This window comes from Symphodus melops, assembly GCF_947650265.1.
Source record: "Symphodus melops genome assembly, chromosome: 8".
Classification (NCBI taxonomy): domain Eukaryota; kingdom Metazoa; phylum Chordata; class Actinopteri; order Labriformes; family Labridae; genus Symphodus; species Symphodus melops.
The window spans coordinates 23181375-23198912 of record NC_136698.1 but is presented as its reverse complement, the minus strand read 5'-3'; positions in this window follow the sequence as shown (position 1 = coordinate 23198912).

Here is a 17538-nt window from a genome sequence, read left to right as displayed (position 1 = left end):
CCCACCATACATTGATCATAGCACCCACACACTTGCATACACTACTGATTCTGATATTCACACGTCATATGTTTAATTTAAATAAATTACTTTTCTTAAAATATCGGATCACTGCGTGCGCATCTTCCTCTTGTTGTTGCGGCTTGAGAGCCGGTCGAAACAAAAGTGGGGGCTCGTCTAATTGAAGGTAAGTGCCAGAAAAAAAAGCGGTAGTGATCATTTTGGTTAAATTTAGTCTGGTCGACCGCGGTCGTCACACGGCAGCTGTGTGGGTCAGTCCGGTTATTTGGCTACATGTGGGGAACTCCTTTGGTAAGTGAGAACTTCCGTGTGTTGATGACGAGTACGAGAGGGTTTCCTCGGGTTGATGTGACGTATATTACCTTATATGGTGAGATTGTTGCGTTTTGGGAGATGCGGAGTTTGGCATGCATGTTTTTGCCGTGGTATGTGGTAGCCGGTAATGGTTAAGATGTTCTCCTTCATTTGTGGGTGTTGGAAGCTTGGGAAGGTGAGTGTTAATCTGTCTGTGTGTGCATTATTTGTTGGAAGTTTCCCTGTTAGGTAAAGCGGCGTCTCCCCTTTGGCTTTCGTCGGTGGGGGGTTGTAGTGTTGGGGTACAGCGGGTGAGAGCTTCCTTTTCCCCTAAATTTGCTCGGGAGCACTGTCCGTGGCTTCGAGGTTGTTGGCAGTTTTCTGGTCGCTTCTCTTGGGCCAGCGGGCTACGCCTCATGAAGACTAGGGGGGAGTTGTAGGTAGCTTTCGGTTAGGTAGTCAGTTAGTGGGAAATTACGGGTGGAAGCTGATTGTTCCTCCAGTGCGCACAGGTGGGTTTGACATTTTGCGTTCTTTAGTTTTCCAGCTGGTACCCATGTGTTAATAATGGATGAAGTAGAAGCGTTTGTAAAGGATCCGTCTGAATTCTTTTTAGACGGGTGTACGAAGGACCAGCTGGTCAAGATATCCGACTATTATGAGCTACATGTTGGTGACAAACGCGTTAAAGAGACAGTAAAGGCAAACTTGAAGTTTAATTTGTTTAAAATGAAAGTGTTGGGTTCAGAAGAGGCTGCTGCGTCTGTGGTTGATGGGGGGCCTGTCTAGGTGGGGTCCTGGTGAGAGTTTTTACTTTGAGCAGCAGAGGGAATTGTTAAAGCTACAGACGGATCAAATGAAGTTGAAGTTCGAGGCAGATCATTTGAGATTGAAGGCAGAGACTGAACTGGCTAGGCTGGAAGTGCAGAGACATAGGAGGGAAGATGACAGCTGATTCTTTGGTGGTCCCTCGGGGTCAGTTGGGGCTTCGGGTAGTTCTAGTAATGTTTTGAGGCTTGAGATTTAATGAAAGGGACCCTGACATTTTTTTTGTGCTGTTTGAGCGCGTGGCTGATGCTCGCGGATGGACTGATTCCACACGCACGTTGATGCTGCAGAGTGTGTTGACCGGCAGAGCTCAGGAGGCTTATTCTTCTTTAAGTTACAGGGAAGATACAAGTTATGTTTTGGCGAAAGCTGCTGTTCTCAAGGCATATGAACTGGTGCCCGAAGCATACCGCCTGCGGTTTAGGAGTTGGAAAAAAGGTGACAAGTCTCATTTAGAATCTGCTCGTGATTTGTCTGCATTTTGATCGCTGGTGTAGTGCAGCTGAGATTGATTCTCGTGAGGCTCCCCGTGAGTTAATTATTCTGGAGTTGTTTAAAAATTCTCTGCCAGAGCGTATAGCAACATCAGTGAACGGAAGGTCAAGACGGTAGCTGAGGCCGCTTCTTTGGCTGACGGTAATGTTCTTGCGCACAGTGGGGATGCTTCTTTTGCTCGCAGCGGGTATAGGGACAATTGGGCTGCTCGTTCAGTGATGAGTCCGGGCATTTGGGCGTCAGGAAAACTTACGACTGTATTTTGAGGTACACACGCACAATCACAGCTAGGTCTGTGGTGCGTGCTTTAACACAGTTTATGTCCCTCTTTGGGGTTCCCAGAGTCATACAGTCAGACCAAGGGTCAAATCTTTCATCCCATTTGTTTTCTCAGATATTGAAACAATGGCGTGTTCAGCGTAATCGGGCAACGGCGTACCATGCTCAGAGCCAAGGTGTCCTGGAACGTTTTCACCAGACACTTAAATCTATGTTGCGTGCGTATTGTGTCCAGATGAAGGGTGACTGGGAGGAAGGCATGCCATGGCTTTTACTGGCGGCCAGGGAGGTTGTCCAGAAGTCCCAATGACCTGGTGTTTGGGCATAAGGTGCGGGGTCCACTGGCACTTTTGCAAGACAATTGGAAGGAGATGGAACCACCTCGAAATCTTCAGGAGTATGTGAATGGTTTTAGGTACAGGCTGTATAAAGCTCAGAAGGCAGCTAAGGGCAAGTTGTCTTCTGCACAGAGCAAGATGAAAAAGCATTATGATCTGCGGGTTGAAAACCGTGTCTTTCTCCCTGGAGACCAGGTGCTCGCGCTGTTGCCGATTGTAACATCTCCATTTCAGGCAAAATGTTCTGGTCCATACACTGGTGAAGAAGGTTTCAGATCAGAACTATGTGATTGCTACTCCTAGCCGCAGGCCCTCCACTCAGCTCTGTCATGTGAACCTTCTGAAACCATATCATAAGGGCCAGTTGGCTGCTCAGGAGCAGGTATTAGAGGTCCATCCTGCCTGTTTGTCAGTATCGGTGTCCCCTGTTGTTGTGGCAGAGCGAGGGGGAATGAGGTCCTGACGAGGCCATACTTTATGGGCGGCTGAACAATTCAGAGTCTCTGAGGAACTTGGATGGTTTGCTCAGCCATTTGGATGTTTCCAAACAGAACCAATTAGCTGTTTTGATTAAAGGTTTTCCTTGTCTGTTTGGCGATACACCAACTCGCACACATCGAACATGACATAGACGTTGGAGATTCTAACCTATCTAACAGTTACGACCGGCTCTCAAGCCGCAACAACAAGAGGGAGATGCGCACGCACTGATCTGATATTTTAAGAAAAGTAATTTATTTAAATTAAACATGAAGTGTGAGTATTACTAGTGTATGCAAGTGTGTGGGTGCTATGATCGATGTATGGTGGGTGTTGTGTGTGCGACAAAGAGTCAGTCAGGCTGTAATCTGCATCAGGCTGCAAACGAGGAGCAACAGGTCCGCTGAGGTGGCAGGTCAGAAGAGAAGAGAGGGATGGAGCTCATGTAGGCGGGCCTATTTATCCACTGGATGCACACCAGGTTGATCTGATTAGTGATCAAGCACCAATCAGTCCTGCAACAAAAGAAACAACCAGTACCCAAAAGACCACAGGCTCCGGGGCTGTAACCCCCGCCTCCCATAGGGAACCCTGGCGCCCAGTCTTCAGTTACCATAACACATTCAATATTTTATTTAAACTGAAATATAATGCAAAAGAGAGAACATAAAGAACTCACCGCTTGTGTCATCACCTCTCCACCCCATCCTCAGCAAATGATATCTGGAAGCCAAATTTAAGAGGAAAGAGGGAGAGCCAGAGGAAGATGAGACACAGCAGAGATTAGATGAACATATACAGTAACAATGTAACCTTAACAGCAGGGAGCCCTAGACAATGCATCTGCCACCACATTGTCCCGTTCCCTAATATGTCGAATGTCCAAACTATACGACTGTAACATCAGTGCCCAACGAATCAGCCGCTGATTTGGACACTGCAAAGAGTTCAGAAAAGTATGAAAAACATACACACTAAAGTGCTGCAAAGCCAAAATCAAAGCCAGTGCTTCTTTTTCTATAACAGAATAGTTAAGTGAGATGGAAGGGCTACAGCATGAAAGCTGTATGAAACATCCAGCATTTTTTTTAGAATTAACCTCATGCATCACAATGGGATACATAATGTTTAGACGTAACCCTGATTACTACACTTACTTCTGCTATCTGGTATAGCCACCCAATCAAGGCCCTGGATTTCCACACGCCGGTCAAGGCCAAGATCATCACTGTGATCAAACAATAAATGTCATTTATTGTTTCAGCACCACATAAGTAAATCATACTTTTCAGCTCAGGTCACGGTACCATGGCATTGACTGCAATGTTCATTTTGTTCCAGCAGATGGCAGTATTCACCGTTTCATTGAGGCCTCGAGTAGTCAACCTTTTGCTGAAGCAATGGGCTGGAAAGCGTCAGTGATTCATGGGGCTTCATTTGCCCATCACTAATTTTCGACAGCTCGAGGCCTCGTTTAGTTGGTTTTTTTTTGCGTCATCAAAACTACGCCATGAGTATTAAACACGTTTAATGTAGCTGCAGCTACCTGCGCCTCTCTCTGCTGCACACTGAGTCTGACACACAGACACTTCAGCGCTAACCATGCACACACGAGCGTGGCGTGTCCCTTTTAACTTTTAGTACAGTCGATCCGTGATCCATACGACTGAGTTGGGAACATGTGATCTGGTCAAACGGTCGGCTTTTCTCCGTTCACTCCGCAGACAGAGATACACATGTCTAATAATGAGCAGGCTGATGATATGAAGAGTCTAATGCTGTCAAAGCTCAAATCAATAGAGAACTTGTCTTAGTTTTAATACATTTAACGTTTCTCAATTTCCTGATCTGATAAAACGATTGAATCTATGACTCCAATCTGTGATTGATTCAACAGAACATAATGCTTTCTCAATGAAATACACTGTAACAGATGTGTAGGCCACACACAAACACCTGGGTGCTGTCGTCTGCTGCCGGGGTTACAAAAAGGAATCTTCCAGCCCTGAGTTTTTACAATTCAAACAATGACATTGCGGAACATCATTTATATGAAAACACAAACCTTCACCTTGTATTCTTGAAATATAGTAAAATACAGATTTTAATCTTGTAGCATCTCTTTCACATTGGGTCCTTATTTATCTGGTGGGGATTTTTGTTTGTTTTTTGCTCTTAAATATTTAGCCAAATAATAAATTCACATAATAATAAAAAATAAATAATGTTTGACTTCTAACTGGATAATGTCCATGATTGATCTCTGCTCAATAAAATGACAAGATCCTTCAGGTTGAAAAAGAAATCAGTGTTTGGACTATGTGGTGTGATCTACCAATCAAGTGTCACGTATGACTTGACCTTCAAAGCCCTAGTCATTCACTCACTCAATTTGTGTGAAGGACTGTCAGTCCTTTTTTGATGCGCATTCAACCCTAGTGTTTGGCATGCAGGGGGTTAAGTGTCTTGCCTAGGGACACATCGGGGCTCGAACTCCCAACCTTGTGGTCGAAAGTCGAACGCGCTACCAACTTTGCCATATCCGCCCCCTGCAACAGACTGGCATCGGGCAGCATATTTAAAGTGTCCACTATTTAAAGTGTGAAGCGGATTATTGGTGGAGTTTATATCCAAGTAGCCTCATAACATTTTCAGATCACAAAAAAAAAACACGGTTAAAATGTGAACAAACGCAAATATAAACTCAGCTTTCAACGAAAAATAACTGTTTTTACGTTTCTATGGAAACAGCGCTACATAAAGCTAGCTGGCTAGCAGTTCCATTCTCGCTAGCGTTAGCCTACAGCTAACAGTAAAACACAAGTAGCTCACTAAAAAGTGAAAACACTTAAGTTCAAAATTGAATGCAGGTCGTCTAGACAGTGTGCCTTCTTTATCTCCCATGTGTGGCAACACAGTATCTGAATGTAGTTTATAGTTTCCACAACATGGACTACAAGATATTGAGACTGACAGGAAACCTCCAGCAATCAAATCATAGCGCAGAAAAACGTCAGAGTCCAAGGGTCATCATTAGTGGCCGTGATGATGATTGGAGGACATCTCTCTGTAAACAGAGAGAGAAATATTAAGAAATGAAGACAGAAATGTTTGTTTGTTCAATTTTACATTTCATGTTCAATTTTACATTTCATGAAAAACATTAATAAACACGATTGCTGTTTATTTATGATTACAAGAACAATCAAGTGTTGCATAAAAAATAGAAAAATACATAAAATAATAAAATTAATAATGGCATATGACACAACAAACATGAACCACATGTTGCCCTCCTTTTCTAGTTTTCCAACTGTACTCCTGGTATTCAGGTTCACAGCTACATGCTGGAGTAGAGTAAGTAGAGGACAGGGAAAATAGCCCAGATCTACCACAACTCCTTTAAACATTAGAAGTCTTTTTAGATGTTTCTCTGTCAGGCATTTTGATTAAGTCCTAATGTGGAGTGATCCTTAATAAACCAAGTATTAGTAGTAGTAGTGGGAGCTGGATGGTGGTGGCACTCATAACCTTAGCATTGTTTATGATGCACTCTCTGATGTTGTTGCAAGCACGTAACACCATTGTAAAGCGTGACACCCTCGCTCCTTCACAGCGCATAGTGTTTGGGTAGTAAGCACAGAGCCTTGTAAAGATGGCCTCCACAACTCTGTTGCAGTCAGGCCATTGTGCAGGACTGTGAGCTCCAAAGAAACTTCTGCAAATGACAATAAAATACACAATATTAATGTAGGATTATTCATATATTCTTATTATTAATTCTTACTATCTGTGTTATTCTATTTTCCTTCTGTCTTTCCTATTTTGTGTTGACCTGACATTTCAGTTTGCTTAATTAGACATGATACCTTTAGTCGCCCTGTATCGTCCCTGCTTTAAGGTGGTTTGGTGACGTGGTGAGTAAACAGTCTTCCTCTTGTCATAATCCCCCAACGCCTGCCACAGGGTGACGATCTGGGCGCTCTGTTCTCCAGTCATTGCATGACGATGTTCTTTAAGGCCAATCAAAACCTCTGCCAAGTCCTGCACGGCTCCATACCCCTCATTATTATCACGGCCGGAACAGTCCTAGAATGATTTTTTTTTTTTGAAGTTTTAATAGCAGAACAAAATTTATAGCAGAAAAAAATAATTCAATAGAAAATATCTGAGCATTTCCAACATATCCCAGAGTTTGTTCACAGACATGTTAAAGTACACAATGAACTATCATTACATCATGTGAAGTGGAGTCTTCAGATGTTGGAAGATCCCTTTCTGTTGGTAACTCGACCACTGGGCCTTCAATAAACGATGCCACTGGAGGAGGGACCACACATGATGACGACATGGTGGTGGATTGAGAAGATTTCACTGGAGATTGAGGGGCCATAGAGGAGGATGACACGGAGCTGGATGCAGGCGTTGCTAATGGAGATGGAGGGAGCACAGATGCTGCAGACAATGATGCTTGTGAGGAGGCAGCAGGTGCTATTTCTGAGTCGAATGTTGGGACAGTGATGTCTTGAAACTCCTCAGTTTCAGCATAACCTTCATCAGTTGTTACATCAATATCAGTAGACTATGACTCCTCAATGGCCACCTTGTAGTCCTGCAGGACTTTACCAGTTTGCTGGTAAAGTTATTCGAGTCCAATATGCTCACCTTTAATATATATATATATATATGTATATATATATATATATATATATATATGTATATATATTTATTTTTTTTAAAAAGGCAAACAATTAAACACTATGTCAAGACATTATTTAACAGCTCAGTGGTAACATTGTATTTGTTTAACTTGAATGAAATTGTCCCAGAAATAAACAATAGTTGTATACCAGTGTACTTTCTCGGCCCAACAAAAGGGGTGATCTTCTTGCCAAGAACCTCCTCTGCAAGAGTGTTGACAGCATGACGGAGCAGATAATTGTAGCAACGTGGTTGCTGCCCATCCGTTGTTGCTGCCACAGCCCGGTCCTCATTCCACCTTGACAGTCCATCCACAAGAAGGTGTCACTTGCCAGTGTACCTAAAGTAAAGTAAAAAATAAAAAAATCAGACCATACAAACGTTTCCTATAAATACAAGAAAAGCTGTTCTTCTTACAATTAATTTAATCGTTACACAGTTCATTTACTTATTTATATTGAAATTAAATCCTATTTTTATAAAGTCAGTATTAACACATATTTACCTGGGATGAATCTGTTAAGATGCAGGTGAAATGACTCGAGGGAAGTGGAACCTCTGGCACAGCGGAAGGTTGGCAGACGGTGTCCTCCCTTCATCACAGTTCCCGTTTGCAGGTAGAGCTACACTCCTGGAGGATCCTGGATGCAGGCCACATGCTTCCGCTGGGACTTCCAGATCTCGCTCATCTGGGCGGAGTTGATGAGTGGGACTCCCAGAGTGTTACAGCCAGCATCCCCATCAAAGGCCTGGATTTGCCGTTCAATCAGAGCCTGTGTCTCCTTGGTGCCGCAGGTGGTTCTCTTACAATGCAGGGCTAGCTCGTTTCTGTTGATAGAACGCAGAACATCTGCCTCAGATGGTTGCCTCATGGCAGCTTCTAGCTCTGACCTCTTGGCCTTCTTCAGAGCCGACAGGTCGTCCTGATCCCACGCAAAGATACAGTGGCTGAGGCGACTCATGAAGGGGGCATACAACTGGTGTGAGTCAGTTGTGCAGCCCACAGAAATCCTCCGCATGAAGTGCCAAATGTCTAACCGGATTGTCATCTGCTCCCACTCTTCAAACCTCCTCCTCAGAAGAGTGTTGCTACAGCAGTCCCGGTCTACTTTCAGGAGGAGCCACCCCAGCCACTCTGTATCGTCTGATGAGCCCTTCAATCATTGGCCCGAGACCGAAACCTTCACTGGCAGCCAGCACATCACCTGCCCATGCTCATTACCAACATTGGTTGCCCAGGTAGCTGTCCTGCAAGCTTTCGTGCTACTTTCTTGATGGAATCCATTTTCAAGATCCGACCATATTGGGAAGTTATGGTGGCCTTGACCTCATCCAGCCTTTGCAAGACATCCTGGGCATACACCTGCATCAGCCAACGGTGTTTTGGGACAGGAATCATAGGTGGTGCAGGTGCAAATGAAACAGGTAGGATCAGGCCAGATGTGACAGCTCTGGCAATCACCTTGCAATCTGTCAGGTACTGAACCGTCTTTTGTAACCAGACCTCAGACTGTCGTTCCTGCAGCTTGTGCTGGATTTGACTGCTGCTGTTGCCCAGCCCTCGCTGACGCATCAAACTGGCTACCTCAATGTCACATGCCAGTTTTGATGTTAGAATGCAGGGGAACTGCACCCTGGGGCCCATGTCCAGCTGAGACACAAAGCCATGGCTCCAGCTGATGACCTTCCGGTGGCAACTTCGGCAGGACAGGTACTCAGATGCCACAAAATAAATCGTACCCACCGCGACAACTTGCCTGATCTTCTGGTGCAAGCCTGCAGATGTGAGAAGATCTTTGTGGCAGTCTGGGTGTGGACAGGTTAACTTGACTTGCCACAGCTTACGTGGCATCCAGAGAAGCAGGGGATGGCCAAAGTAATTCTCCAGTGGAGGAGAAATGCTGGTCTTCAGTGGCACCTGTGGAGGATACCACCAAAGTTTGTCCACTCTGCTAAAGTCCAGCTCCGGATGCCCCTGTGCTGTCCACTTGAACAGAGCCTTCGAAATCCACCTTTGGTCCACTTCTGGCAAGGCGTGTGTCCTCATACTACTTTTAAGATACATTAGATAAATTAACATCAACAAATGAAGATGTGAAGCTGGCCAGAACCAAATATCAGGAAGTACAACTATAAAAGAAAATATTTTGTATATAAAAGTATAAACCTACATGTCACATTTGCTCTTGACATTGACTCTTCAAAGCGTATTGCCTCTGCCAGCAGCGTGCTGTCATCCAGCTCAGTAGACACAGAGGTGTGGGAGATGGTGGGAGGGGGCTCTGTGGCTTGCTGAACAGAGACAGTCGGGGTGGGGCGAGGGTGTGCCTGGGTCAAAGCTAAAAAACAAACAACAAAAAAAGCAGAAAAAATGACAAACAACACGGATAAATATAAAAATATATATAACAACTGTGTTATACATGAGTGTGTGCTTACAGGGTTTTGCTTTGAGGGGGGAAACCAGCCTTGTCACAGTCTTGGATAATTTTTTTGAATGGGGCAATTTCCCAACCAAGAGGGAGCGAAGAGAAAGGGTGGCAGCGTGCTGAGTTGGAGGAGCGTTCTGGGTGGTGGAAGTGCTCTGCGTAGTGGCAGCATGCTGAGTGGAGGGAGCGTCCAGGGTGGAGGGACAGACCTGGATGGTATCAACGTGCTGTGTGGAAGGAGGGGGCTGAGTAGGGGGACAGAGCTGGGTGGTGGCACTTGGTTGGTTTTTTTTTCCAGCATATTGTGCTTCCTTCATTGCAACAGCAATTCTGCCAGAAGGAAAGCACTCAATGTATTCCCTGAAACACATTTTGTTGTTTGCATGTTCCTGGGAGCCTTTGCTGCCTCCTCTGGGATCCCTGTTCATAGCTGCCACCAGGTAAGCAGCATACCCCAGGGCATTTTCAGCTACCCAGCGAAACGTCTGTCCACGAAAGACACCAAACTGAATTTCAAAGAAACCAAGCAGGTGTTTTCGGTTACTGATATCGCCATTGTGTTGGATTAAAGCTTTTCTGGCTTTGTCCAGCACTACGTCTGGGGACAGGGGTCGCATCCACTGCTGGCCTCTGTTGGTATTTTTGACTTTCGTTGCTTCCAATGTGTCCGTAAGGTTAATACTGCCATCAGCTCGTCTCCTGAAGCGAGGTGGAATGCCACAAAGTGACTCATCTTTCTTTTTTCTCACTTCTCATCTGCACTGCTGCCTTAGAGTCAGCCTCTAGTTGGACACTTTAATGACAATCACCTTAAATAGGACTGTTTGCACCTTATTGTATTGCATTGACTGTTCTGCACAGGCCCAATCAACACTGTTCTGAGGCTGCTTAACTGTTTAAAGTGTCTTTAAAATAGCACATAGATTTATTTTACTTCACAGGTTATCTACATTTCTTTATATAAATATGAGTCTATTTTTAATTGCACTGGTTTAATTTGTAATTTGTTTATTCTGAGTCAAACAGGGGGTCCTCTAAATCTTGTTTCGAGTTTATCAAATATGTAAAGGAGAGAGGACAGCAGTTGTTGAACACTAATGTCTTGTATCCCACATGTCTTGTGTGTGTGTGTGTGTGTGTGTGTGTGTACACACACACTTGTATTATTAACACTTGTATTATTAGAATATGATTATACTTTTTTTTAACTGTTTTTACGTTTAACAATGAAATGGTCCTTCGTTTTACCATTCTTGTATTTTTTTTTCACTAAAAATAATGTAAGGCCATGAAGTTTCAGGTGGAAAACACTTGTTATTGTATAATTGTTCGGTAATTAAAAATACAAAACGGGTCAAACACCACTTCCACAGCTTGCGAAATTGTATTTTTTTCCTTTATGCCTGTTTTTTTTTACATCGATTATATTCAGTCACGATCGCCTTGTAATGCTATGCTCATAGCCAGATTACACGAACTAAATTAAAACAACTAACAGTAGCCTTGGGCCGAGCCAGTAATTCGGTGAATATATCTATTTTAACAAAAATTTACTTACCAGTTCTTTCAAAATCTTTCAAAAGTCGAACGTGAAGAAATCTGTCTCATCAGTTCTTTGTCGAAACTGAGACCAGCGCTGGCGTTACTAAGCAACTATAAGGCGGGGACATCCGAGTGGGCGGGACATTGGTGTGATTGTTGGTAGCGATACGAGCGCTGATTGGCCACATCGTGGTAGAATTCCGGTAGATTCTTGGTAGCAAACGGGGACGTGATTGGTTGCCACTATCAAAAATCACCTCGACATACAGGTGACGGGGGGAGTTTTACTCTCCGGCTGTAGGTCTTCATTGGATGATTATGGAATTATGATGAAGGAATGCTCTAGAGAAATGGGCACAAACTGAAATTAACTAATCCCTAAACCTGACTCCTTCTGCCTTGATGTAATATTGTGACTCTTTGACCTTGTCTGTCTTGTTTTTCTGTTTTGTTTTCTTTCATTATGCATTCCTGTACTCTGTGTGTGTGTGTGTGTGTGTGTGTGTGTGTGTGTGTGTGTGTGTGTGTGTGTGTGTGCGTGCGTGCGTGCGCTGTTCAACATGAAAACAACTTCAATAAAAACTGAGTGGGAAAAAAAGGCTGTTACTGAAAAGTTCAAATGAATGTTTTTGAAGAAATTAGCTGTATGTTTATTGTGAAATGTGTTGTTATTAGTCAAGATAAGGGCTAGAAATGTAAAACTTTAGTCTACTTTGTTTGAAAACTTTAAGTTGAATTGCTGCCTTAAGAACTCGAGTTAACTAAACTTGAAAAGGCAATTGTTATGAATAGGAATAACTTGGAAATGTGAGTTAAAAGAGTGCATTGATTTGAAACTAGAAGTAGCTAGTTTTCAATGAACAAACATACTTGTTTCTTCACTAGAATATCACATTAATTCATTTCTACGTTTATCAATAAGCCATAGCCTATCATATGTCTTTGTTAGAGCAAAAGTCTTTTTGCATGAAAACACGTATTTTTCAACGTGTCAAACGTCCTGTATCATAACTACATTTCTGCGGTTTGTAGAAGCCCAAACCGTGTGAAAATCCGTTCGAAAATCGGTGAGTTATGATGATTATTGTAATTAAGGATAGACCTTCCTTCATTGAAATGAATACGGAGCGGACGGACCAGAGACACATCCAAGATGGCGGCCGCGCTGCTCCCTTATATCAGAGAACCACACATCCCACAATCCATTGCGAATGATAGCCTTTCTTCTTAAAGATGACTTTTGTTGTTGCGATTGTTTTTATACCGTCAGTGCAAGTGACTTCATATATTGTAGCGTGTGTTGTGTAAATGATAATTTACTACATTCACAGCAGCATGACAAAGTTATTAGTACTTTTCGTGCTAGCTAGCTAACTTGCTAGCAAGGCTCCGTGTTCGGCGCCGAGCGGCTAAAACCAGCGTCTTACACTCCGGCTGTAGGGCTTCATTGGATGATTATGGAGCATTAAATCCTTTGTGGAAATAATTAATGGGATCATAGAACGAGGACTGTCTTAAGACCTGCATATATATTTATTGAAAGTAAGTGTTTTGACTTTTTAGTAAGCTACTTCTGTTTTACTGTTAGCTGTAGACTAATGCTAGAATGGAAGTGCTAGCCAGCTAGCCTTATGTAGCGCTATTTCCATAGAAAGGTAAAACGAGTTATTGTCGATGACAGTTGAGCTTGCATTTGTTCATAGCTGAAGTTTATTTTCTGATCCACAAATCCGGAAGCTGGTTAAGAAGGTAGCGAGGGCGTCTCTCAACCACATGGTTGTGAGTTCGATTCCAGCTTCCAGGTGCCCCATGAATGCTATCATCTGGCTATCAGTGTAAAGCAGCGACTAGTGCCGGTACACATGGCCAAGTTGCCGCTCCTAGGTTGCGTATTCGGCTAGTTGAGCACGTGACCTACTGAGACCCGCCCACCTCATTGCAACCCGGTGATGGCATTGATTAATGTTTTTATCTATCGTAGTCATTAGTAGGATTTGTTAATTGGGTGAAGCTGGCGGATATAATGTGAATGAGCCAAGTGTGATTCATGTCCGTTGTGTCCCTGGGCAAGACACTTAACCAACCACTTGCCCAGTATGAATGCGTGTGAATGGTGGCATAAATGACTGAGATCGTCTTCCTGACAACAGTGTGTCAATGTGTAGCTGCGACTTGAAGTATAGTCATAACAGCTGATTGTTAGAAGAGCACATAGTCAAAACACTGACAAAACAAAACAAGAACTATAAACCATTTGTTTTCAAGCATTTTACGAGGTACGTTTATTTTATTGAGCATAGAGGAATCATTGTCATTATCCAAGTAAAAGTGAAATCACGAGAGGATTTCTAATTTGATTAATAATGAGCCTATGTGAAAGAGGTGCTACAGGATTCTAATCTGTATTTGACATTATTTCATGTTAAATGTAAGTAAATGAACACAATCCAAGAGAAGCTGAAGAAAAAGTGAAGAATACAGCCTCCAATAAGTTGTGTTGGACGGGACTGTCATAGTAGTATGAGTTTAAGTGTAGCTAAGACTTAATCAACTTGCAATTGGCTTTCTTACATCCGCTCTGTTTATCATGTGGTTGGATTTTGAAAATACGAACACAGCAGTGTCATCAGTTGATGTGAATGTGTAAGTCTTTCCGTTTCCAGGATGATATTGTTGGAGAAAAGTCATGAGGCCTGTTGGAAGCAGATAGAAAGAGGGGAGTTTCTGGGCTGTTTAGAATAGAATGCCTTATTGTCATTATACAAATTGTACAACGAGATAACTTGGCTTCATCTTAAAGTGCACACAGCTAAAAACAAAAAACAACAACAGCAACAAGAAGGGTATGGGTCAAAAAAAAGAAAGGAAAAAAAAGTGACCCTAGTTAACGGAAGGTGGGATATGTGTGGTAGGACTCATTTACAGTTTGCAGCATACTAAATTTAAATGTATAAACAGACATCAGATTTCTTACTGCACAGTACGAGATAGCAGGTCTATAGCAGGGTGTAAAATATAAATAGTGCATTGTATGAGACGTGAACCATAGCAGGGTATAAAAAAACTATTTTCACTGTATGAGATGTTATTCTAGCAGTATATAAAATGTAGAAATATAAATGTCACAGAATGAAATGTAATTTTTTTGCAATAAATAAAATGTAGAAATATAAATATCACGGTATGAAATGTAATTTTTTTCAGTATATAAAATGTAGAAATCTAAATATCACAGTATGAAATGTATTTTTTTTAAGTAAATAAATTATAGAAATATAAATATCACAGTATGAGATGTGATTTTAGCAGTATATAAAATGTAGAAATATAAATATCACAGTATGAAATGTGATTTTAGCAGTATATAAAATGTAGAAATATAAATATCACAGTATGAAATGTAATTTTGCAGTATATAAATATTGGCACAGTATGAGATGTGATTTAGCAGTATATATAATATAAAAATATAAATATTTACTCAGTATGAAAGTGATTTAAGCAGGATATAAAATGTAAAAAATATAGATATTGCACAGTATGGATGTGATTTTAGCAGGATATGATATAAAAATAAATATTAGCACGGTATGGAATGTAATTTTTAGCAGGATATTAAAAGAATGAAATATTTTCACAGTATGAAAAATGTAGAACTACAACAGGATATACAGTATAAATATTGCACCGAATGAGATGTAAACCGTAGCAGAGATGTAATAAATATAGCACAGTTTGAAGTAAACTATAGTTTAAAAAAAAAAAAAAATTCTTAAATAAATAAACATTCCAGTCTGAAATGTAGAGTATTGCACATGCCAGCAGTGTGTGAGAGTGTATGGTAGAGGTAGGATGGTCAACGCATGTCCAGGTTCAGTGGGGATATGGCTCTGGGGAAGAAGGTGTCCTTCAGTCTCTTTGTCCGAGCTCGGACTCACCCGTAGCATCTGCCAGAGGGCAGCATGTCGAACAGATGAAAGCTGGGGTGAGAACTGTCCTTAACAATGTTCTTCGCTCTGTTCAGGCATCGAGAGAGGAGGAGAGGAGGGAGGGGAGAGTGCAGCCAATGATCCTCTGCGCTGTGTTGATTACTCTCTGAAGTCCCTTCCTGTCTGCTTCAGTGCAGCTGGCGTACCACACTGTGATGCAGTACAGCAGCAGGCTCTCTACGGAGGAGCGGTAGAAGTTCAGCAGCAGCTTCACATCCAGGTTGTTCTTCCTGAGCACTCTCAGGAAGTGCAGGCGTTGTTGGGCCTTCTTGGTGATCTCCACGATGTTCGGGGTCCAGGAGAGGTCAGCCGAGATGAGGGTGCCCAGGAACTTGAAGGTCTGGACCCTCTCTCCACAGACACCGTTGATGTAGAGGGGAGCTGGGTCTGCGCGGTGCTTCCTGAAGTGCAGGATGATTTCCTTCGTCGTTTGTGTGACTGGAAGCTGTTGTGATGAGTGAGTTGATCCTCTGTACAGAGTTGTAGTGTGAAATGCTTGACCTGTGTGCAAGTGTTGCTGTAGTTGAACTTTATTCAGGTCACAGTGAGGCTCAAGCTGTTAAGAAAAAGCAAGTGGAAGATAAGATAAAGCTGAATGATCTTCAACGGTGTGGTTAGAGCTGCTCAAGAGTCAGGGTAAATAAAGAGAAATGAAGATGGATGTTAATATTAGGATGAAAAGTTCTCTCTCCTCAAGGTGCAGTTATCACACGTACACTCCTGGTGCGTAAAAAAGTAAAGGAGACCATCAGGTGAGATGGAAGGGCCATAGCATGAAAGATGTATGAAACCTTCAGCATTTTTTTTTAATATAATTAACCTCATGAATCACAATGGGATACATAATGTTTAGACATAACCCTGATTACTACACTTTCTTCTGCTATCTCCTATCTGGTCTAGCCACCCAATCAAGGCCCTGGATTTCCACACGCCGGTAAAGGCCAAGATCATCAATAGCTGTGTCACATTCCAGAGGTTGCAGCCTTCGTGGGCTGCATTTTAAGACCGATTACGTCACACCGGCGCGACAAGTGCTGTCCCAATTCAGCGGCTCCTTCGAATGCAGCCGAGAAATGCAGCCTTCCTTTCCCCGATTTTGGAGGATTCAGCGGTTGGATCCTTTGCAGCCTTCCCTTCTCAAGATGCATTGCGCGCAAGGGACGTTCAACATTAATGTAAACAATGGCATCTCCAAGCCTGACCTGCACAGCTGATCTGAATTTCACTATTAAATGCAAGTATTTGATTTTATTTCATTTAAATAGTTAACGATATCCATGTTTAAAGAGGAAGGCGACTGAAAAGCCTAATGTTTGTTGATTCCTGCTCACTGATGATGCGGGAGCTGTAACGTTAATGCTGTAAAGTTAGCAATAAGTTAGGCTAAAGTTACAACTCGACCTGATGTTTGTTGAGTTAACGTTAGTTTATTTCTTACTTTACTTTGTTTTTAGTGGAGTTAACAGACTTTGCTACGCACACAAATGATCAAGTTAAAAGCATTTCGACGGGTTGTGAACTTAGACGGTTTGATATGACTCCAGCAGCCAATCAGAGTAAAGTATAATTTAACGTCACATTTCTTAAACATGTTTTGATTTTAGGGAGCAAACTGCTTAGATCGTCCAGCTGCAGGGGAAACATGATCATCTGTTCACAGGAGTGAAGAACACAGCCAGCTTAGCTTGGAGGTAACATTAAGGAAAACAACTGGCCATATTATCACCATTTAACCATCTTGTACTTAAGGCTATAATTAGTTCTCATCCCATGTAAAGCCCACAATAATATGGATAATATAATGGATGCAAACTGACTTTCTGTTTTTTAAATCCAAAATAAGGCATCCAAATAAATTATTTTTGAGGCATGTGTGTTATTTTTCACCCTGGTGTAAACCTGCTTTCCCTTTTCTAGTGTTTTCTCTGTAATAGGAACTATTCTGGAGTCAATTGGCTGGGCTGGAAGTGTGTCCAGGGCCAAAAAAAAGGGACAACCTTAAAAAGAAATACATGTCATCTGTGCATTCACATTGAATGTATATAAGTTATATTCACACGAATGATTAAACTGACTTTTGCTAACATTTCTGTTGCTGTTGTTGACAACTGTCATGATTAATTTCATCTGCAAGTGTCC